This window comes from Callorhinus ursinus, unplaced genomic scaffold (assembly GCF_003265705.2).
Source record: "Callorhinus ursinus isolate GAN/ISIS: 27379988/994484 unplaced genomic scaffold, GSC_fseal_2.0 scaffold22, whole genome shotgun sequence".
Classification (NCBI taxonomy): Eukaryota; Metazoa; Chordata; class Mammalia; order Carnivora; family Otariidae; genus Callorhinus; species Callorhinus ursinus.
In genome coordinates, this window is record NW_027397084.1 from 7999715 (window position 1) to 8024952 (window position 25238).

Consider the following 25238-nt stretch of genomic DNA (forward strand, 5'->3'; position numbering starts at 1 on the left):
GCTGCTTATTGTTTATTCATATGACTTCACTGCATGGTATCTAAAAATACAAATCATTAGTTGTTTACCACCGTTCTGTGTGAGGATCTGTCCTTAGTATAAAATATTCACCAAACTATATACAATCTGGCAGCTTTAGGATGTATTGATCGAGAAGATGCATAATAAAAAAGCTAGTGAGGGGGCGCCTGGGTGGCTCAGTTGTTAAGTGTCTGCCTTCGGCTCAGGTCATGATCTCAGGGTCCTGGGATCAAGCCCTGCATTGGGCTCCCTGCTCCGTGGGAAGCCTGCTTCTCCCTCTCCCACTCCCCCTGCTTGTGTTCCCTCTCTCACTCTCTCTCTGTCAAATAAATGAAATCTTTAAAAAAAAAAAAAGCTAGTGAGACTTCCATTCCATTTTCCTGTGCACTTGTTTTTAATTATTTTATCATAGGAGTATATGCACACGTCCTGTATTTCAGTTCATATTTATTAAAGCTGGGGCTTGTTATTGAACTTATCTAAAGGCAACTTAAAGGCAAAATGAGGAGAGAACTGTTTTTGTTAGTTATCGTGCACGTATAAACCTACTTCTTCCATGGTCTTTAAGAAAGTCATGGAGGGAGAAGCTTTGAAGTTAAAATGCAATAAATGTATTCATTCATTCATTCCCTCATTCATTCTTTCCAACTGCTTATAAGCCAAGGATCTAGGGATACAATATGAAATAAAACAGAGATGTTCTCCTCATGGTACTTTGGTGGGAAAGACAATTAACAAACAAAACATTTTATTGTATTATTTTAGCAATAATAGTAATAGCAAGTGGGTAAGTGTGTTTACATGTGTGCGTGCATGTGTGCGTGCTTGTGTGTGTTGGGGGGAGAGGGAGGGAGAGAGAGAGAGAGAGCTGCAGAGAGAGCGAGAGAGCGATTGGTGGGGTTGGGAGAAGAGATATTGGGGAAAATCTGGTGAGGTGACCAACATTTGAGCAAGTTTATATTCTACACCCGATTCCAATATGTGGTGGGTTTTTCACACCAATAAGCAATTCTTGAATACCAGCTGGTGTCCTATAATTCAATTCAGTTCTGTTACTGTCTAGGGGAACTAGCACCAGAGTCTACAGATGAAGGGCTCAGTGCCACTGGACTGACCACCTGTCACTTAGGATGCTGATCACAAGCCCAGGTTATCACCTGTTTCTGACCACCAGTTATACATTGAAGGCTCCAAGGACTCCCTCCTTGGATTCAATTAATATGCTACAGCAGCTCACAGAATTCAGAGAAATATTTTACTCACCTAAATCACGGGTTTATTAGAAAAGGACATATAAGTCAGACACAGCCATATGGAAGAGCTGCATAGGGTAACATATGGGGAAAGGACAGGGAGCTTCCAAGCTTCTCTGTTTGTGCCACATGCTTAACAACCTAGAAGCTCTCGGAACCCTGTCCTTTTAGGGTTCTCTGGAGCCTTCGTTACATAGGGATGGTTGATCAAATCAATGACCATTCGCTAGCCTCTGTCCCCTCCTGGAGGTTGGGGGTGAGACTGCAGATTCCTACCCTCTAATCACATGACTCCACTGGCAGCCAGCCCCTATTCTTAGGGGCAGTCCAAAAGTCACCTCATTTATATAACAAGATACATTGATGTCTCTCATCACTTAGGAAATTCCAAGGGTTTTAGGAGGTCTGTGCCAGGAAGGGGCTGAATATCAAATACATATTTCTTATTAGAAGTCGTAATACCACAGTCCATCCCCTTGTCTTTGAGAAAAGATCCCTTATAGCAAAACAGTCATGAAAGTTAAAAGATACTGGCACATTACTAGAATCTCATTCAGCCATTAATAACTATTCCAGTTCATCATCATATCATATGAAAATGCTGCCCAGGGCAGGGCCACTCAGGTTTGCAGGCTTCCATTCGATCTTGTCACCTTCCAAAAGCAAAAGTGGTCTCAGTAATAATACGGCTTACCATTTCAGGCATCTGGTATAACGAGTTAAGGGACAATAGTGTAATATTGAATGTCCCTCATTACATAACCCATATATTCATTTCTTCCTAATGAATCATTCCTATTTCCAGCACGGTGGTTGCAGCCCTGGTCCTGTGACCACTACGTCAGGGCAGGGGTGGGGAGAAGGTTGAGGTGATGTGGGGAAGATAATTTTAAAAGTATAGTTGTTATACCAGAGTCCTCCCCCTTTGGCAAGATTTGCATTGTCATACTAACATTCTTCCCCACTTCCTCTTCTCCAGATCCACCAGAAAAAAACAGAAATCTAGTGGGGCACTCTTTGTTTTTAAATTTTATTTTATTATGTTATTGTTAATCACCATACATCATTAGTTTTTGATGTAGTGTTCCATGATTCATTGTTTTTGTATAACACCCAGTGCTCCATGCAGAACGTGCCCTCCTTAATACCCATCACCAGGCTAACCCATCCCCCCACCCCCTCCCCTCTTGGGTGGTGGGGCACTCTTTTAGTGAGCACACACTTGTGAAAACCAGCCCTTTGTTTGTATCTTGTTTTAGGCAACCAATGTTTTATTTGCTCATTCCAGTTCTCTATTTACACCTCTGAGGGGGATGTCTCTCTGCCCATTGTTGGATTTCATGGACTGTAAAGCATGTTCCTTGGTCTAAGGAAATGACAGGTGCCCATCAAAATGGGTGCAATATCTTTTGGTCAGTTCTTTGACAGTACCCTGAGCATTTGCATCTGTCCACTGGGTAAGCAAAGTCCAGCCGAGAGTCAGTGTCTATTCCTGTCAAGACTCATTTGTAGCCCCAAGGCTACCAGTAACACCAGCTGTGATCAGGGCCTTCCCATAAGGGAATCTGTCACACAGCCCACCGCAGTCTCTGTCTCCCTTGTTGGCAGACAGAACAGTTCTTTGTGGCATTTGGTGCCTCAACTTACTGCCTCAAGGTGCAGTAAGACTGTGACTAGATTCAGCCCATCTCTGCACTACTGCCTTACCCCCCTGTTCACTTATTTCATGGACCCACTTGGCCACCTCTGCTGTCAATTCTAGTCACTTTCCAGACTTAGAAAGTAGTTCTTCTAATGGTCATCAACATGTCCTATGAAAATGCAGTCCTCTGATTTCCACAGAGCCATGCTCCATAAGGTCATCCCTTTAAAATGCCAGGTTTCCATTGAGTCTCTGCCTGGCCATGTGGCCAAGCCATTGACCACTGCCCATGAGTCAGTAAGAACCCAAACATAGGGGCTTTTCCCACTGTTCAGTTCTTCCATCATTGCTAGGAAAACCAAGGATTTCACTGCTAGGATCACCAAGCTGATCTTTCTTATCTTCTTTGATCAGAGTAGTGGATTTATAAACAGGAGGCTGTTGTTCATTCACTTTGGAACTGCCATCCACAAACCAAGCAGCTCTCTGTCAGTCAGTCAGGAGCTCTTTGTAGACATTGCCTAAGGGACCATGGAATCCAGCAGCTCCTCACACAAGATACTGGATACCACCATGCCCGCTAGAGGTTTCTCTGACATCATCAACTTAATTCAGGTTTCAAAATCACTTTATGTTCTTCAGTCACTGGGGTAGCAAGGTAGTAAGTGCCATTCAAATGGAAATTCTCAACCTCACAGCCCCAGTGGCCATCGCTGCAAGGTGTTCATGGGCCTTTGTTCTAAACTGCCGTCTAGGCTCCGCATAAGCTATCACACAGAGAATTTGTCTCCACCCTTGCTCCAGCTATGATTCCACACTGTGTGGGCTTGCATAATCTTCCTAATTCTCATTTAGCATGTCCAGTAAACATCGCTTGAGGGACTGATTTACATGCCTTCTGTTTTGCAATACTTGATGGGCTAAATATTCTCCAATCAGATACAATGTCCATCCCCATAATCTATTCAGGTAAAAAATACACAACCACTTCACATAAAGCCAGTTCAAATATGTCAATTCTACAAACTTTTACCTTAATTTCATCAATTCTTAACATTCCTAGCCACAGTCTCCTTTAGGACTTCAACAGGTTTTGGTTTTGCCCTACTAGGTCAGGGAACTGTTGCCCCATATGACATAATATCCATTCCCATAAGACATTCAGCTAAAGGAGACACAACTTCTTTATATAAAGTTTGTTAAACATTCCAATTTTCATAATCCTATCAATCATTATATTCTCATGTTCTCTCAGTCTAATCGTAGTCCTGGTCAGGGCTTCACCAATGGGCTTTTGGACCACAAATCATGGGACTCCTATATCAAGGAAACCTGGAAGCTTCTCTTCTCCACCCCCTGACCATTTTACCTGTCTTGTGCAAAAGGCTTTGAGTCCCCAGCGTGGGGTTGAGCCAAGTGACTCTGGCCTTTTTATCAACCCTTAACTTAGTTAATCTGCCTATTCACTGCTCAAGTGATTATTGGTCAAGTTTCTTATAGTAATTTCCACCTTCCAACTTTTAAAAAATTTCTTCAAACAGGGATAAATAGAGTTTATTTATTTGGGGCCCTTTGACATCAGGAGACCAGTGGGGAGTCCCTTTGGCAGCACTGTATCAAAACTTTTGTTTTAACCCCATCAGTGTCTGTTTTATTTATTCCTGATGGCAATGCTTCCTTCACTCCCTAGAACACTATCTTTCTTTGGTAAACAACCACTCTCACACCCTTCAGTATTAAATATGGTTTTCTTTGTGAAACCTCTCCAGAATTCCTAGATAAAGTTAGTCATCCCTCTCTGTTTCTAAGCACACCCCCTGCCATTATATTTCACATTTTAATATCATTAACTGACAATAACACTGTCTTTCTTATAGATCATGAACAATACCAGGGCAGGAACTAGATTTCATTTCTCCTTGTGTCCACAGCACAGACCATACTGTCTGCCTTATAGCATTGGTTGAATTAATGTTTAGTGACATGAAGAGAGGAGGAGGGAAGGATGAAATAAAATGCAGATAAATGTAAAATGTAGAGAGAACACAGTACCAAAAATGTGAGTGTGAATGAATATTATTGGATTTTTTATTGAGAATATTAGATTATACTGTAGAGAGGTTTTTATGCTTTGTCTCTCACAATACAAAACCCCTAATAGAGATCAGAGGGACTGATTTATATACAGTTGAAAGGATACAGAGACTATTGGTTTAAAAAGAAAAACTACATATAAGCAGCTCTTTTTTTATAATTTTGTTCAGGGTTGGCTGTTGTTTTAAGGTTGTTCTGGGCAATGTTGCTTAGAGTCAGTTTTCATCTTAGTAGATGACGAGAGCATCACATATGTTGGGACCAAGGGCAAGCAGCCCCAAAATGTCCCATTTGGGCATATTGACTGTTTTGAATTAAAAGATACTTAAGAGGGGCACCTGGGTGGTTCAGTCATTAAGCATCTGCTTTCAGCTCAGGTCATGATCCCAGGGTCCTCGGATCGAGCCCCGCATCGGGCTCTCTGCTCAGCGGGAAGCCTGCTTCTCCCTCTCCCACTCCCCCTGCTTGTGCTCCCTCTCTCGCTGTCTCTGTCAAATAAATAAATAAAATCTTAAAAAAAAAAAAAAGATACTTAAGATAGAGTCAGTGCAAGAAGAACACTCTGCCAGCCTCTTTGTCTTCCGAAAGCAGGAGATAAATCTCCCATGTCAAAGGAACTATTCCTGTACCAGGAGATAAAGAGATATCCTTATTACCACAGATCTGGAATTCAGAGCAGAGAAGGCTGTATTAACAAACCACATACTTGTATTAATTTATTACTGCAGTTCATATGCTGTTTAGATGTTTTTACTGATTGCAGCTTCCAAACATAAGTTATCTTTGTTCTGCCAATTTCTCACAGATTTATTGTTTCTTTGTCTAAAATGTATAAAAACTTCACGCCTTGCTAATTTCCATAAGTCTCAATTTCATTATTGGGACTCTGTGCACACATAATTAAATTTTGTTTTTTATTTCTGTTAATCTGTCTCATGTCAATTCTTAGACTAGCCAGAAGAACCTGGAGGGTATAAGAATAATTTTCTTCCCCAACGTGTGATAATTATATTAATTATGAAGTCCAAACCCTTTTATTTAACTATGAAAACACTGAAGCACAAGGGAGTTAAGCGACGTACCTATGTTCCTTATTCTTAAGAGATTTTGATTCTGTGCAGAACTGGGAGACTCCTGACATCCATCTTCCTTTGAGTTCTTTCTAGAAAAAATGATAAAATCCTCATTCCCTAATATGATATACAAAGAAGTTTAAAACGTGATTGCTTCCAACGTTTGAATTTACCTCAGTCTGGATGCCAAATTTTACATTTGGAGTTGAGGTTTGCAATCTTTAAGCAATGTGTGCTATTTGTTTATTTTCACTCTTATGTAGTACTTTGACAAGAAAGTTGCAGCCAGAGGATTTGCATTATTGGAAGAAAAGAGAAATTGAGGGCAAAAAAGCCTAGGAGAAAGTGAAAAAAAAAAATCTTGAGAGTAGGAATTTGCTCTACTGTTTCTTTAGTCTTTACCATTTTTTGTAAATTTCCTGTTAATTGCCTAAAGTTAAAAAGCAATAAAATAAAAAGAACAGTAAACAAGAAGATATCTAGGTGAGTTGATAATAATTCCAAGCTTTTCCTTGGGCTGACAGGGGAAAAATGAGAGATAGAATTACATAGACATAGAGATAAAGATAGACAGATGGGGGCAACAAAGGAGAGGGTAGAAGACCAGGATGAGCTCGATCCCACACTCGCTTGCCTCTCCTGTTGGCATTAACCCAACAGCTGTATGCCGCCTGTTTTTCTATGTAAAGTTACGGTGCCCCTGACCGTAAGACTCTAAGCCTCCGACCTAGTGGTGCCCCATTCCCTGCGATCATAAATTACCACTCCTTACTTTCATCTGAAGCTTCCAGTTCTGCGGATCAGCTAAATGCCAATAAGAGTTGAAGCTTGGTAATAACAACAAGATTTATTAAGCTACTTTCATGTGGTCATAAATCTCTTTAAATGCTGCATTAGTAATTATTTTTTAAGGTTAAAGAGATTTCTATAATCAGCAGTTGTTACCGATCAAATTAAACCACGAATGAATTGATGAATATAGTGGTCAGTATGTGCCTGACATCATTCAAAAGATGACTTATAAACCCCATGGGCCCTGCAGCAGTCTCAGCTCCTAAACTGGTGCTTGGCACAGAGTAAGGAAGCCACAAATATTGGTGGAGTGACTAAGTTTGGACACAAAAGCTTGAGACTCTTTTGTCACAAGAGTGTCACTAAGGAACAGAGAAAAGGGAGAACATTTGAGGAAAAGGAACTAAAGAGAAAAAGGGGAAAGGCCAGAAAGAAGGCAAAGATATACTGAGAACATGATATTTTGGGAGAATGCACTGTCCACTCTTCAGCACACATCACTTTCTTATTCCCAACGCTATCTGCCCTGACACGTATTGCTATCTTGTTAGTAATTAAAATAATTATTGAAATTATTAGAATAATTCAAACTTAATAATTCAATTACTTTAAAATGTGCTTATTTAGAAATTTAATGGCTAACATTTTTAATAATCTTTTTCAAATTTGCCTCTCATTCGTGATCTCATGAAGCTTGATCACTTGGATATTAAGAATTCCAGAAGAAAGCATTCTGCTTTAATCTGAATAAATTGCCTAACTGGTTTGAGTTGCAATAAAATTGCTTTACTGTGGGCTTTGGTCACTGTGCTCAGACCTAAGTTAGAGGATGAAATCATGGTAGATGAAGGAAAGAAGAAAGAGGGGTTTGATTTATTCTATAAAACATGAGCAACTGTTGAAAGTGGATTAACACGATATTAACTAAGTTAAGGTTTGACGGCCATACGCAGAATGAATCAGGAGGTGGGGGCCAAGAATGAAAGCAGAGAGAACAGTTATTGCAGTGACAGACCAAGAGATGATAATGGTTTGGTGTAGGTTTATAGCAGCAGAAATGGAAGAAAACGGATTAAATGGGGAATTATTTTGCAGGGAAAGCCAACATGATTTACTGATAGACTGGATATGGCATGTGAGTAAAAGAAAGGAATTTTTATGTTTTATTTTTTTTAAATTTATTTGAGAGAGAGAGAGTGCACACAAGCAGGCAGAGGGAGAGGGAGAAGCAGGCTCCCCGCTGAACAGAGAGCCAGACCCCCAAGACCCTGGGATTATGACCTCAGCCAAAGGCAGATGCTTAACCGACTGAGCCACCCAGGCACCCCAAGAAAGGAATTTTTAAAAAGCATAAGTGGCTTCTTCCTGGAGGAGGAGGCCAGAAGTCTATTGGTGGTGGTGGTCAATGAGGTTGCCAGTGTAGACAGAGAACTGGGGTTCTGGCTCTTCCACAACGGGTGAGCCACAGCACGTGCGTGCCCTTTCACCCTCTCCGATGCAGCACATCAAGGAGTATACAGATAAAAATATTCAGGAAGGTCCAACTGTCAAGCCTACACCTCCAATAAAAAAGAGTTACATGATGTTTGGCATCAGTTCCAGTGTGTTCTTAGCATCTGCCCTGCAGACAGTTAGGACATCAAACAGCATCATCCTATGCAGTTTGGTGACGAGAATGAACTGAGAAAACTCAATATGTTTATTTTTATCAGTTTCTTAGACCTCTTAGATATTTTGATAAGGAGCCCTGGGAATATAAAATGAAAAGAGAAAGCTGGAAGATTTTAAGCTGCTTTTTGTAGGTGTGTAGCACATTGAGAGAGACCTTGAAAATCACAGTGAAGGTGCAGAAATATTAACGCCTTGAAATAGTTACGTCTTTCAAAAGCAACTGCAACGAGTCATTGAGATGATTCACAATTGTTCGGCTTCTTTGCCTGATGATTTGCCCCATGTAGAAGAAAGGATGAGAGTAAAAATGGAAGCAATGGATGCTGGTGATAGAACTGATCAGAATGAACTACAAAAAGAAAATTCAGCTCATGGGAGAGACCAGGTGATAGAGAAAGATGCTGCCTTGTGTGTCCTAATTGATGCAATGAACAAAAGACAGTGAAGGATGTTTCTTTTTCTTCTCGCTTTTCTTTCATTCTTTAGGTATATAGCATCATGTATCAGTTAATTTGCTTTCGGACAGCCTTCAAAGAGTTATCACTAGAAGTCATGTAAATGTCTTTACTCTACAACCTTATAAATTATGAGATGTCACAGGCAGTAATTGCACTTTATGGCAGACAGGCAGACCAGTGCACCTGCATTAAGTGTAATCACCTTAAAAAAGAAGGTATTTGCAGCTATTGTGTGGAACGTTTCTGTTTTTGGAGTTGCAGTATCACATTAAAGATATCCTCAAAAAATAGCAAGGTTTCATCCTTGAAAAGTAGATCTGTCATTTGCCTTCAGAATGAGAGACAAATAAAGGATATCAAGCTATATAAAGGTGAAATTATGAAATCTTTATTTATTTCACTTAAAAATTTGCTTACTCTAAAAAAGCAGTGTAACCTGTTAAAAGAGAGGAACTCTGTGATCTTAAAACAGCAACTTTGTTTTCCCTCATGACTGCCCCTGCAAACACACTCCCTCATCCTCTATCCTGAATGGGTCTCATAACTTTTTTTGGGTCACTCAGATAAGTCCTTGGGTTACTTTTAGTTACATTCACTTTAGTAATTAGCTATACATTTCCCTTAAAGCTGAGACTTGCTGAAGGCTAGAAGCCTGCAATGGAAAGGGGGTTTGGTGGCAGAGACTGCTAGATGTCCTCCGGAGATTCTTGCTCTCTGGCCATACATTGCTGAGATGTGGCTGCCCTGCCAGGGACGACATGTCCCCAGCCCCCTTGCATCTAGGTAAGGTCATGTGACTAAATTCTCAGTAATAGGTGTAGGAATCCAGGCCTGCCCCATAAAAATGTCTTGCTTGATCCTCCAGTCTCTTCTCTCATCTGCTAATTGGATGGCCACACCCAGAACAACTTTGGAAGCCACATGAAGGTGGCAAAGTGTCAGTCAGTTTGGGTCCTTTAATGACTGTGAAGACTAGGCCCTCTCTTCATTACCTTCACCCATCCGACCCCATCTGATCTGATTTCACGTGAGCAAGAAATCAACGTGTTTTGAGCACTGAGATTTTATCTTTGTTCTTTCTTCTCTTCAGCCCTGCCCCCGCTGTCTTGGTGAGGAGCCTGCCTTGTGTTTGACCTCACCCCAGACCACTGAATCAAACTTTAAGGGTGGGGCCCAGCAAGCTGTGGTTTTAACAGGTCCTCACTCAGGTGATTCTGATACCTTTTCAAGATTAAGAATTGCTGGTAAAGATAATGCTTTTTTTCCCCCCAGATATCCAGTTTTGATTCTTCTCTCAGTCTCTGGTTTTCAGTATAACCATCCTTTTGCTCTATTAAGGTCTCCAGCCCCAGAGCTGACCAAGTTAGTTTATAACGGCTACAGGACGATTTCCCTAGAGACAGTCGTGTATCTTTTTCCTTTATAAATCATGGGAGTTCCCAAGTAGAGCCCTCTTTATTAGACAGGCAGCTAGCTGCCCAGTTGTATCTTTTGTTTTTTTCTGGCATGTGTCTAGTATAGATCTTTGAGCTCCAGAACCTTCAGAGGACACAGTCCAGGCTCTCTTAAGATTAAACTGAAAGGGGAGGGAAGCCACCTCATCATTTTATGGGGGGGGTGTGTGTGCAAGCTGGACTTTGTATAACACGTAAGCAACTATCCAGAGAAACACCTTCCCCTCTTTGACCTCTCCCTTTTCATAACTTTGAGGAAGGTGTTGGGCTAAGAGGTGAAAAACCAACTTTTGGCTGCTTTGCAAATCCTTGTGCAATAAAAAAATGAAGTGAATCATAACATTGTTACTGGAGTCAAAGTATCATTTGTATATGAATTTATGAGTTTATGTTGGGGGTGGATGAAGGGGGTAAAATTCCACGAGGAGTTTTATATTTGAAAAAAAGAAAAAAGAAAAATGAAAAGAATAAAGGCTGCTTTCTGTGCGAGAAGCTGGGTGAATAATGAAGTAATTAACTAATATAGCAGAAAATCAGGGATGGGAAATCAATAATAATCAAAATAATCCTTATGTTTAACCACAGTTACTCTATGGTACTAGGATAGAATCTAGTTTTCTAGTCTCCAAAGATCCCACCTACCGTGATTGAGAAAGATGAGTACACTGAGGTCTCTACCCAACTGAAGACTGAACTCATAGGCAATTGGAAAGACAGGTAATAATTAACAGGATGTTGAGAAATACATAGTCCTAGTCCTACTATAAACAGTTTAAGTGCATTTTGGTCCCACTTCATAATATTTTCTCTGTAGATTCTATTTTAGCGTATGGTCTTTGCTCAGGTTCTTTGGCCAGCAGAGCCCGAGGCAAGAACTTATGTGTTAACTTGATTGTGGAGTACAATTCCAGGGGAGTAGGAATGAGGGAGAAAGGAGTGAGACAAGGAAGGAGGGAAAGCACATGTGAACAAGTGCTTCGCTCAGCTGGCAAGCGCTCTGTGGTAAGGGCGGTTAATTGACTTTGAGTGGTATCTGCAAAGAGATACTATCCTAGTCACCACGTCAGAAGAGCATATCCAAGAGAAAGAAGATCTATCTGCCAGCTCTCTTCTTCCTGTCACTTTCTCCCTTGGTTTAAATCTTCAAATATCATCTGTGTTTTAGCAGCCAGGCTTTCTTTCTTTCTTCTTCTTCTTCTTCTTCTTTTTTTTTTTTTTAAGATTTATTTATTTTACTTAAGAGAGAGAGAGCACACAGTGGGGAGGGGCAGAGGGAGAGAGAGAGAGAATCCCAAGCAAACTCCTGGCTCAGTGGGGAGCCGACGCGCGGCTTGATCTCACGACCCTGAGATCACAACCTGAGCCAAAACCAAGAGTCCGATGCCTAACCGACTGAGCCACCCAGGGGCCCCAGAGGCCAGGCTTTCTATGTTTGAAAACAAAGTACTAAGTATTGGGAAAAATCGAGCTATGGCATGGCAATTTTTGAGCAGCAGTGACCTTTCCTTATGGCCGTTAAATTATAACATATAGAAGATTTCTCTCCTTTTTCATACTTTTGCTTCAAGACAAATCCTTAAAGCCCAATGATATTTATAATTTGTGGACTGTGATAATATAATTGGTAGAAAACTCTCCTTACTTATGCTATTATTATTTTTTGCAGCAATCCCACAGGGTGGTGTTATTATTGTTATCCATCTTTTTCCCTGAAGATGAAATTGAAGCTAATAGAAATTAATTTGTCTAAAATCAGATGACTTATAATTTAGAGTAAGATTTCTCACCCTGTGTCTGATTTTATGGTTCATGCTATTTGTATTATACTCTTACTTTAGGTTCCTAGTTTCATTTTATTTCATTTTATTTCATTTTTTTAATTTAAGTATAGATAATAGTACTTACATTGTTGTGAGAAGACAATTTTTTTGAAAAGCATCATGTGCTGTAGGTTTAATGTTTTTATAAGTAGTATAGGGACACCATAGTGCTCCCATAAAAAATCTTGTGGTGAGTAGGTGACAGAGGAGACATGAAGACTTATGGTCCAGGTTGGGTATGTTGAGAAATCTAAAAAATGGAAAAGGAAATCATATTCTGCCACTGTAATCTCTTCCCCATAACTGCCCTTAAGATGGTTTTCCTTGGTTCTAAGATTTGTGAGTTTTACTATTATATGCGGGGGCGTTGGCCTGTTTTCCTTGATCTTGGGAGGGGTCCTCTCTGCCTCTAGGACACAAATGTTTGTTTCATTTCCCAGATTAGGGAAGTTTGCAGCTATGATTTGCTCAAATATATCTTCTAGTCCTCTCTCTCTCTTCACCCCCTCCGGGTTTCCAATAATTCTGACACTGGAACGTTTTATGGTGTCACTTATTTCTCTGATTCTATTTTCATGGATTCTGAGTTGTTTTTCCCCGGCCTCTTCTTTTCCCTTTTTATCTATTAAATTTTCTTCCAGGTCACTAATTCGTTCTTCTGCCTCACTTACCCTAGCTGTTAGATTATCTAGATTAGATTGGATCTCATTGATAGCATTTTTAAATTCTGCCAATTCAGCTTTCACTTCTGCCCTTAGAGACTCTATGTTGCCATTAATTGATGTCTCCATTCTAGCTATTGACTTCACAATTGCTAGCCTGAATTCCATTTCTGAAATCTTGGTTATATCTGAATCCATTTGTAAATTTGGGGCATAAGTCATAATCTCTGAGTCTTTCTTATTTTGGGGGTTCCTTCTCCTAGTCATTCTGTTGAGGGGTGGTTGAGGGAATGTATAGAGTCCAAACTATTGACCACAACCCAAGCAAGATGCACCTGTTTTATAGGGACCTTAGGGTTGCTGGCGTTTTTTTCCCCAGGCTGTCTTCTGGGGGAGGGGCCTGCTGCACTGTTACTCAGGCAACCCTGTTTGGGCAGAGTTGCCCTGCCCCCCTGTGGCGGGGGATGGGCTCAGTGAAAACCAGTTTTTTGGGGCTTTTGTTCTCTGGTGGCTTTCCGCGTCTCTTCCAAGAGTCAGAGCAGAAGAGACCATTTCTAACCCTCTGCCTCAGAGCAGAGAGATTGCAGTCTGTTCTTCCTTTTATTTAATTTAATTTTAATTTAATTTTATATTATTATTATTTTATTTATATTATGTTAATCACCATGCATTACATCATTAGATTTTGATGTAGTGTTCCATGATTCATTGTTTGCATATAACATCCAGTGCTCCATTCAATACATGCCCTCTTTAATACCCATCACCAGGCTAACCCATCCCCTTACTCCCTCCCCTCCAGAACCCTCTAGAACCCTCAGTTTATTTCTCAGAGTCCATAGTCTCTCATGGTTCATCTCCCCCTCCAATATCCCCCTCTTCATTTTCCCCTTCCTACTATCTTCTTCTTCTTTTTTTTTTTTTTAACATAAAATGTTTCAGAGGTACAGGTCTGTGATTCATCAGTCTTACATAATTCATAGCACTCACCATAGCGCATACCCTCTCAATGTCCATTACCCAGCTATGCCATCTCTCCCACCCCCCCACCACTCCAGCAATCCTCAGTTTGTTTCCTGAGATTAAGAATTCTTCATATCAGTGAGGTCATATGATACATGTCTTTCTCTGATTGACTTATTTTGCTTAGCATAATACCCTCTAGTTCCATCCACGTCACTGCAAATAGCAAGATTTCATTGTTTTTGATGGCTGCATCATATTCCATTGTATATATATATATATATATATATACCACATCTTTTTTATCCATTCAGGGAGCTCTCCAGGCCACACTATCTCCATTTCTGTCCGTGCTGCTATAAACTGCAGCATCCTGGGTTGTGCGCCCCTCCACAGCACTCCCAGTCCTCGCCTTCAGGTCGGGGCACGTCTCTGTCCTTTGTGCTTCAAAAACCGCCAGCCGCCCTCAGTTCAGACGCGGCCCGCTGCTCTGGGTTTCTGTCTGGGGGGCTGCCCTAAAGTCCTTTCCCGGCTGCTACCGGTTCGTGAGTCAGTGCCCCAACCCTAACGCAGGAGGCTATTGCTCACTGGTGGTGTAGGATCCCGAGGCCAGGCTCCTTCCAATATCTGCCCATGGAATCAAGGCTCCCCACTTCATACCTCGAAACCAACTGCCTGCGATATTCTGTTTGTAGAGATCCAGATCTATTTTCTTACATGTCAGGTTGATGTTGTGGGTGTTCAGAGTGGTGTGGTAGATATCCAGCTCAATTCCGGGGACTGGTTGGAATAGGGTCCCCTACTCCTCCGCCATCTTTTCCCCCTCCACTTATTTGATCAGCTTTTATTATTTGTTTGAATGATTTACGTATTAAAGATATCTAAACTTTTTAGTATTTGCAGGAAAAATAGTGTTTTATAGTTTATATAATTTTTGTGTTCTTTTTTTTTTAGTAACTAACCTTGAACTTTCACATGGTCAAATAAAATGTTCTTCTCTATTTTAATTTCTTCCATTAACTTTATGCTTATTAACATCTTCCTGATTTTATGGCACATATTCATAATGTATACATTTGTTCTATTTTAGTTATGACATTTAAATTCTCTAGAATGTATTTTAGTATATAATATGAAAAGTACGCGACAAGCTTTAGTTAAAATTATATTTCTTTCTAATATATGTTGAACTCATAAATTCGATTAACATTTTGATAGGTATTTATTCACCCAGAAATATTATTTATTTATTTATTTAAGGTATAATTAACATCATGTTAGTTTCAGGTGCACAACATAGTGATTTGATAGTTGTACGTTGCAAAATGATTATCACACTAAGTATGTCACCATACACAGTCACACATTTTTTTTTCTGTGATACGAATTTTCAAGATCTACTGTCCTAGCTACTTTCAAATAAGCAATACATAGTAATCATGCTGTGCATTATATCCCCATTCATGACCTACTCATTTTACAATTAGAAACTTGAACCTTTAAGCCCTTTCACCAATTTTGCCCACACCTACCCCTGCCTTAGGCAACCACCAATTTGCTCTCTATATACATGAGCTCATTTAAAAAAATTTTTTTGGATTCTACATATAAGTGAGATAATATGGTACTTGTATTTTTTTGTCTGACTTATTTCACTTAGTATAATACCCTCAAAGTCCATTCATGATGTTGAGAATGGCAAGATTTCTTTCTTTTTTATGGTTAAATAATATTCCATTGTGTATACTTGCCATATTTTCTTTGTCCATTCATTCATCAGTGGACATTTCGGTTGTTTCCGTACCTTGGCTACTGTAGAGAATGCTATAATAAACATAGGGGTGTATATATCTTTTCAAGTTCGTGTTTTCATTTTCTTTGAATAAATACCCAGAAGTGGAATTGCTAGATCATAATAGAGGAACCTCCCTACTGTTTTCCAGAGTGGCTGCCTTGATTCACATTCTCATCAACAGTGCACAAGTTTCCCCTTTTTTTCCACAACCTTGCCAATGTTTGCTTTTGTTTTTTTTTTTGATAATATATTCTAACAGGTGTGAGATTATCTCTCATTGTAATACTGTGGGTTTGATTTGCAAATCCCTGATGATTAATGATGTTGGGAATCTTTTCATGTACCTACTGGACATCTCAGAAATATTAAGTGCCCCTTATCTGCTGGACACAACAGGGATAATGAACAAGACATTCTTTTGTGTGCCCCCCCTTTTTTAAAGATTTATTTATTTATTTTAGAGGGGAGAGGCGGGAAGGAGCAGAGGGAGAGGGGGAGAATCTCAAGCAGACTCCCTGCTGAGCAGGGAGCCCAAAGTGGGGCTTGATCTCACAACCCTGAGATGATGATGCAGAGATCATGACCTGAGCTGAAACCAACAGTAGGATGCTTAACCGACTGCCCCTCTTAAAGTTACAGATTAGTGGGTGAAATAGAAGTGAAATGCACAGGCAACAGTAAAATTATTTGCTAATAAAGAATATTAAATATCATTAAATTATCTTTTAGAATTATATCTGTATTTTCCTTTGACCCATTATGTGATGTTAATTGTTTTTTTAATAATAAACCATCTTTATTTTTTCTCCTGGTATAAATGCCTCCTTTTCAGTGTTGTAATTGTTTAACATATTCTTTGCTTTGATTTGGTAGTATTTTACTTAAGATTTAATATCTGTAAGTGAGTTTACTTTCCTGGAAGGAATTTTGTGTGAGGGAAGGAGATGGAAAAAAAAAAAAGACAAAATCAGAGGGAATAAAATAATGTGCTTAGGAACTGAACTAGTCAAGTGGTTTAACAAGCTGCAGCATGAAATGGTATGTGCATGTGTGATGGGAGACATCATTTTAGGAAGATGGTCAGGAGCTAGATCATAGACTTACATGTCATTTTAAGGAGGTTTTAACGGTTTTATCTGAGAAGAAATATGAGTTGTATTGTCTTGGAAAAATCACTTTAGCAGAATTATGGGGGACAAATAAGAAAGATTCAAGTTATTTAATATTTCAACAGTCTAGATTAGAGAATATGAATGCTTAAACTGTTATTGGGGATGGAACTCAGGGGATGGAACAAGACAATAAGGACATTCAATGGAACGTGGGCATTGTTGTATATGGAAGATGAGTGGCAATGAGAAGGAGGTAACCAGAGTATATGATGCCTACTGCTAACCATTGAGATAAGCAAGACAGATGGAGAGAGGTATTAATTAGGGAAGGGAGACAAGGGGCTTGAGTCTGAGATGCCCATGAAGTATCTGGGTGGAACTGTCCAGTGAGCATTACGAGTTTGCATTTCAGGGAGAGATGAAAACTTGGAGTCTGAAAGCAATTAGTTGAGGTTATGCAGGTGGTGAAGGTAGCCCCAACACAATATATATTTTGAGAAGAGTTAGGGAACTATTTTTACAGGGTAAAGCAGAAGTAGAAAAATGAGATAAACATGGAAAAACAAGAGAGACTGATGTCCTGAAAGCCAAGGAGATGGCAGAGGTTTAAGAAGAAAGGAAGTGATCAGTAATCTTACAGATACTAGAACTTTAGGTGTGTGAAGGAAATACCTTGAATTAAAGAAACTGAAATTCAATCATAAATTTAATTTGTACTGGTGAAGTTTGTTAATTTCATTTATTTACCAATGTTTAATCAACTGAAAAGCCACAAAAAGCCTGATTCTAAGCTGTTATGTTGGTTTGGCAAAATGTAGCTTAATAAACTTTAATGACAAAATGCCAAATATCCCGTGGATTCTTTTTTGATCTTAACATTTGTTCTATTACAAGGATTGCCCTCTGCTGGGTAATAGCTGTAATATCAATCGTATATTGGTTTTTTTTAAGAATAAAAGCTACCTCCGTGGGCTATAAGCAAATAAGTGGGAGTGTCGTGGTCAAATTTGAGATGGAAAGAAGATTGAGGTTGAAGTTCTTTAGTGACTTCCAAGAAACATAAAAGTCACCCTTATAGGGGAAGAAAGAGGTTACCTTCCTTGTGATTCTGCCTGATGAGGAATTAAAGTCAAACGCTACATATAGCCCTGCCATCCTAAATTTGCTTTAGTTAAGGTTGCAACAGATTAAAAAAAGAGATCTGTATAATATGATGGAAGTCATGTGTTATTTGTACAAAGGTTTCCTAAGGGCCACCAGTCACTTTGGTTTTACTTCAGTCTTGTGACTTAGAAACAAAAAGGTAATACATGCATCTCATTTAAATTTAGACATCTCAAGAAGGAAAGTAAAAGCAGAAGAATAAGAGCTTACTTTAGTTTTCTTTGCCATTACAGGCCTTTTATTTGTAAAGCTTGAACATCTTTCAGTTGTATAACATCTAATCAAGATCATGTCCACTGTAGTGAAGGCCTGCCACAAAGCTGGGTCCTTTCAGGTAGTCGATGATACCTTATTATCTTCAAATATTATCAGCTTACCTCTATCTATATTTAAGAGTTAAATGTCTTTTAAACATCATTAAACTACTAACTGGGTTTAGTAAATGTTATTAGAGATGGCTAGTGAATGAAATGTGAAAGTTTCCTTAGTCCACTCTAAACTGCCACCAAATCTATTTCCAAATCTCAGGGGTACTTTTTTAGTTTTGTGTATTCTCCTAGGAAATTTTCATATAACTGCAAGAATATTTAGAATAAAAACTTTAATTTGAAGCTCAACGAGTAGTTGAATCAGAAATTGAGACTTGAATTTTACAAAAACCCTTATCCTAAGCCTACTTCAACTACAATGACAAACCTAACCCTAAAGCTAAAACTGACCTATTATTTCAGTGCAATGTAAAAAATCCAAGACGACTTCTCGGAAGCTTTGTTTATCTTCTTCCCCTCCTTCCCCCCAACTTTTTCCTTTTTTAGAATGATAGTAAAATCATAATTGAAGGGGATGAAACCTTAATCAAAACTAAAAACAATAGATTTGGTTCAAAAGTACTAAATGTAAACACTACTGTTTTTTACACAAATAGGATTTATTATTCACACAAAAAAGATGTATTGATCGTCTCTTAAGTCTCAGGCCGTATTCTAGGAACTAGGAATAGAGCAGTGAACAAAATGAAGGAACTCTTGGTCTTCATGTAGTTTACGTTTTACTGGCTAGGTGGGCGAATAATACATTAATAGATTTATAGTATCAGATGATGGTAAGTGCTATGAGAAAGAAAAGCACATTAAAGAGATAGTAAAAAAAAAATGATGGTATTTTAAATAATGCAGACAGGAAGTTCCCATTGAAGGGGTGATATTTTAGCAGGGATATGTATGAAACGAGGGTGTCGACAACGTGGACATCTGGTGGAAGAGCATTCAGGGTACTATCTACTGCAAGGGCTCTGAGGTGGCCTTATGCTTCATGGCTTAGAAGAGGCCAGGGTGGCTGGAGCGGAGTGAGAAGAGTAAGAGTAGGAGCTGTGGTCAAAATGGTAATAGGGTTCCAAAGCATGTGGAGCCTGGGAGACAATAGTAAGGACTGGAATTTATTCTACATATAATGGGAAGCCATTAGAGATGGAAGCAGGGTGCCTGGGTAATGGGGGCATTAGGGCAAGACATCCAGAAAAGAGAAGAGGTTGGGTTGGAGAATCCAAAGAGCTCTGTGGGACACGTTAAGTGTGAGATTATTATATATTCAAGCACATATGCTTGATGGGTATTTTAGATTGAGCAACAGAGGCCTGCATTGAAGATACCAAGTTGAGAATCATCAGCATATAGATAGTGATCCTCTCTAGAGAGTGAATATAGATAGAGAAGAACAGAAGTCTGGGGTCTGAGGTCACTCCAATTTTTATTTTATTTTTATATGGAGGTATAATTGGCATATAACATGATTTTCAGGTGCACGTCATGGTTTGATATTTTATACTCTGAGAAATGATCACCATAGTAAGTCTAGTTAATATCCATTACCATGCGGTCACAATTATTTTCTTGTGATGTATTTTAAGATTTACTATCTTGGCAGCTTTCCAATATGCAACATATGATTATTAAATATAGTTTGACTTCACTCCAATTTTTTGGGTGTGGGAAGAGTAAGATTCTATAGGAAAGACATCTGTGAAGGAGAAGTCCGCAATGTAAAGAGACTATGCCAAATGCTGGATAAGAAAAATTTAAGGTGAGAATTGAACATTGGTTTTGGCAACAAGAAGGTGATTGCAGACCTCAGTGAGAATGATTTCAGAAGAGCAGAGGAGATGAAATCTGGAATGGGGTGAAAAAAAGGAGGAGAAGGAATGAAAAAATACAGCAATTTGAAAGTTTTCTGTGAAGGGAAAAAGGTAAAGAAAAGTTTTTAATGAGAGCAAAAGGAACTGTTATCTGGAGCATGGGTATAATGGTTCACTGAGGATGAAGTGAGGGCAAATTTTCCATTTGAACTGGAAGGAAGATAGGTAAACATGCGGTACATATGCCTAATGAATACCAATTTTCCAGTATAATAAGAAAAAGTCATTAGATTAAAAAAAAAACAACAAAAAAACCCATATTTTGTTCTCTTTGGTTTTACCAAACAGTATTTCACATGGATTTTGCATCTTTGCACATGAATAATTTTTATTGGCTCTAGTATTCCATTCTGTAGATCAGAGGTTTATGCCAACACTATATTAAAGAAATAAATATGTGACAGAGAGTGTATGTGGTCCACAAAAGCTTAAAACATTTACTATCTTGACCTTTACAAAAAGTTTGTCGACTCCTGCTGGAGATGGACCATAATATCTTTAATGGACCATAATATCTTTAATCATTCCTTCTTGATGTAGATTTAAGCATGTATGCTGTTTTCAACTTTAAAAAAATCATTCTATACAATACTGCAGTTATACAATTTTGTACAAACATTTTCATACACATAAGTAAATATATCTATGGAACAATTTCTCAGAAGTGAAGCTGCCAATCAAAGAATATGTGCATTTTAAAAACCATCAAATTTCTCTCCTCAAATTTGTGTTTATTTATATTCTCTTAAGAAAGAGTGACTTTTTTTCATTGACCTTAGATGCTACTAAACTAATTCCTCATGAGTCTGACAACTGAAACATGATAACTTTTCATTCTTTATATCTGCAATTAAGTAGAGAATTGGGCCTATTTACATATTTTATTAGAAATTGTATTTATTTTGTTATTATCTGATAAAGACTTTTGCCCGTCTTTCTATTGGATTTTCTTTCCTTTTTTTTTTTAAAGATTTTATTTATTTATTCGACCAGAGAGAGAGAGAGATCACAAGCAGGGGGGGCAGAGGGAGAAGGAGAAGCAGGTTTCCAGCCGAGCAGGGAGCCCGATGTGGGGCTTGATCCCAGGACCCTGGGATCATGACCTGAGCAGAAGGCAGAAGCTTAACTGACTGAACCTCTCAGGCGCCCCTGGATTTTCTTGTTTGTATTGTTTTGCAATAAGTCTCAGCATATTGCAGAAATTATCCCTTTGATGGTGATATAATTTTATTAGGTATCCCTTGTCTTCTTTTCACATCATTTCTTTTATTACTGAGTTATGTGATTAATGTTTATGTTACTAAATGTATCCTTCCATTCTTTTATATTTCTGGGTTTTATTACCTAATTGAAGGGTTTTCTCTATATCAATACTATTAAAACATTCTTTCACGTTTTCTTTTCATAAATTTATTATTTCAATTTGGTTTAATTCTTTTAGCCATCTGGAATTTTTTTACATTGGGCTAGGATGAGGTAGGAATTTATATATATTTTCTTTTCAAATGGGTATTCAGTATTTGCATTTACTTTTCAAATGGGTATTCAGTATTTGCATTTACTTTTCAAATGGGTATTCAGTATTTGCATTTACTGTATGTATGAAGATTCTGGTTACAAGAGAAAAGCCTGAGGGAAAAGGCTTTTACTATATAATAATTTTCAAAAATTGATATTGAATAAAAAAGAAACATCTTTTTTATCACATATTATGCACAAAGCATTTTAAATCCAGTATTTCATCTAAACTTCATAGTAACCCAATAAGTTGGAGCTTATATTACATAAGATGAAATTAAGGCTCTGAGAATCTAAGTAATTTGCTTCTTGTCATAAAACTATTAGGGGAAGAGGGAACTCTTCTTTAATTGGATGCAATTACAATTTCAATGAGGAGTATTATCTTTTCTTCATTTCTATGGTACCCTTGTGGGGGCTCTGGGCAGACCACCCTAAAATATGCCAAAATGATTAATTAATTATATTTAATTAAAGTAACTTAAGACACAGCCAGTGCAAGAAGCCCTCATTCCTCTTTGTTTTTCTGAAGGCAGGAGATACATCTCCCATGTGAAGGGTACCTGTTCCGTACTAGGAGAAAAAGAGACATCCTTATCACCAGGTGTAAGGAATTCAGGACCAAGCAGGTTAAATACACAAACCTTGTTACTTTTGCTAACTTACTACTCCAGCCCAAATTCTTTACAAATTGAAGCTCCCAAACATAAGTTTTCTTTTTTATGTTAATTCCTCACAGATTTATGTTTCTTTGTCTAAAATATATAAAAGCTGCATGACTTGGTCATTCCTATAGGGCTCAATTGTATTACTGTGTTATTAGCCCTCTGTGTGTATGTAAATAACCTATTTATTTATTTATTTTTTTAAAGATTTTATTTATTTATTTGAGAGAGAGAGAGAGAATGAGAGACAGAGAGCACGAGAGGGAGGAGGGTCAGAGGGAGAAGCAGACTCCCCGCTGAGCAGGGAGCCCGATGTGGGACTCGATCCCGGGACTCCAGGATCATGACCTGAGCCGAAGGCAGTCGCTTAACCAACTGAGCCACCCAGGCGCCCCAACCTATTTTTTTAAAGTCTTGTTAATCTCTCATGTCAGTTTAATTCTTAGACCAACTAAAAGAATCTTGAAGAGTAAAGAAAAATTTTTCCTCCCCAACACTCTTAATTTCAATTTTTCTTCCCTCTATACACAATAGATATTACTAGGGTAACTTGTTGATGTACCAGCTTCTGAGATCTTCATAATGCTAATACTGCTAATCTTACAGATGAAGTCAGATTTTTGTAGTATTTAAGATCATGGGCTCTGCAGTTAAATAAACGTAGCTTGGGAAAATTACTAGCTTCAGTTTCCTCATCTTTAAAATGGGTTAATAACAATACCTGCTCACAGGATTTCTTTTGTTGTTGTTGTTAAATTAATGATTTGTAAAAAGACTTTGCCATAGTACTGCCATATAATAAGTGCTTAATAGGTGTTAATAATTACTATTATTATAATTGTTATTACTCTTATAGTTATTATTACTCTGCCTAATCCCAACCCCTGGAGGTTTTGATCTAATTGTTCTGGGATGAGGCCAATTATCAGTATTTTCAAAAAGGTCCTTGATGATTTTAATATGCAGGCAAGATTGAAGAACACTGAGGAAAATGAATTTTTGATCCAAAGCAGCTATCTAGTTAGTCTGGATAACTAGCTCATGTCATCGTCTTAGGTTATAATCAGCCAGGAGATTACAATATTCGGATAATGCTTGGTATTTCTCTTGACCAACCACATCAAGCCCATGTACTTGTACTTTCTGCTTTCTAGAGAAAACTATTTCTAGTTATCCTTGGAAAGATCCAAGGTTCAACTAGTCAGGGCTTCTCAAAAATATATGTCTATAATGTCTATAATGGTGAAATTGGTTGGTGGCACAGAGTTGGATGAACAAAATCTAAATACCATGTTTTCTATTTTTAATCAAGGAGGTATGTCCAGGACAATAATTATCAAATTAGAATCTACTGCCCATGATATACTTTAAAGGTCCATCTAATGGGCTGATTCACTCCTTAATTTATAAAAGATAAATGGCAAACAATTACACAGAACTTTGTTTTTATGTATGGTGAAAGTTCCCTTGGTACTACAGTGGAAAACAAGTTTTTAAGTGTTAATAAAATTTATACCGATAAGCTAAAATTAAGCACAAAAGAACTTTCAGTATTCTGTTATAAAGATTGGCTGCCATGAAATGTTTGGAATACTGCCAAATTCCTATAATGCATGTGCCCACATTTTAATTAATAATACCCATAATATTAGGGAAAGATACTGTTATGGGTACATTAACAAAAATGTTGTCTCGGTTGGTTATGGTTTTCTATTGTTGCCATCCTTATCACTTAATGATAAACTACTAGTAGTGTTGTTTCATTTTTTTTACTGTACTTTGTTGGGGATATTTAGTTAACATAACAGAATATATTTTAGATTTTGTATTTTGGGACTATAATTTTCTAATACCTAGAATTAGACATAAATGTATTGTGGTTCAAATATTTCAAAGGAGATACAGAAATAATATGCACAATATTTGTTTGGACTATGATTATTGTTACGGGTGATTTATTTTTTTCACAGGTAAGAAGTAGTGGAGAGTTAATATGGTGGATTGAATACAGGTTTTTATTGCCACTCTATTCCCCAAACCCAACAATATTTGGGTAAAAATAGAAAAGGGAGAGAGCATCAAAACTTTGGAATCTGGAGACTCATTGGATAAGAAGTAATTGAGTTAGCCATGTGTCTGTTGTCCAACAGACACATGAAAAAGTGCTCAACATCATTTGGCATCAGGGAAATCCAAATCAAAACCTCAATGAGATACCACCTCACACCAGTCAGAATGGCTAAAGTTAATGTCAGGAAATGACAGATGTTGGCAGGGATGCGGAGAAAGGGGAACCCTCCTACACTGTTGGTGGGAAGGCAAGCTGGTGCAACCACTCTGGAGAACAGTATGGACGTTCCTCAAAAAGTTGAAAATAGAGCTACCATACAATCCAGCAATTGCACTACTGGGTATTTACCACAAAGATACAAATGTAGGGATCCGAAGGGGTATGTGCACCCCAATGTTTATAGCAGCAATGTCCACGATAGCTAAACTGTGGAAAGAGCCAAGATGCCCATCGACAGATGAGTGGATAAAGAAGATGTGGTATATATACACATGGAATATTATGCAGCCATCAAAAAGAATGGGATCTTGCCATTTGCAACGACGTGGATGGAACTGGAGGGTGTTATGCTGAGTGAAATAAGTCAATCAGAGAAAGACACGTATCATATGACCTCACTGATATGAGGAATTCTTAATCTCAGGAGACAAACTGAGGGTTGCTGGAGTGGTGGGGGGTGGGAGGGATGGGGTGGCTGGGTGATAAATATTGGGGAGGATATGTGCTATGGTGAGCACTGTGAATTGTGCAAGACTGTTGAATCACAGATCTGTACCTCTGAAACAAATAATGCAATATATGTTAAGAAAAAAAAAAAAA

At 38.4% G+C, this 25238-nt stretch overlaps 1 pseudogene; it reads left to right on the top strand.

Moving 5' to 3' along the window:
* Positions 1 to 3447: 3447 nt before the first annotated feature.
* On the top strand, positions 3448 to 8991 carry LOC112837816 (mediator of RNA polymerase II transcription subunit 7-like; annotated as a pseudogene).
* The last annotated feature ends 16247 nt before the right edge of the window (positions 8992 to 25238 follow it).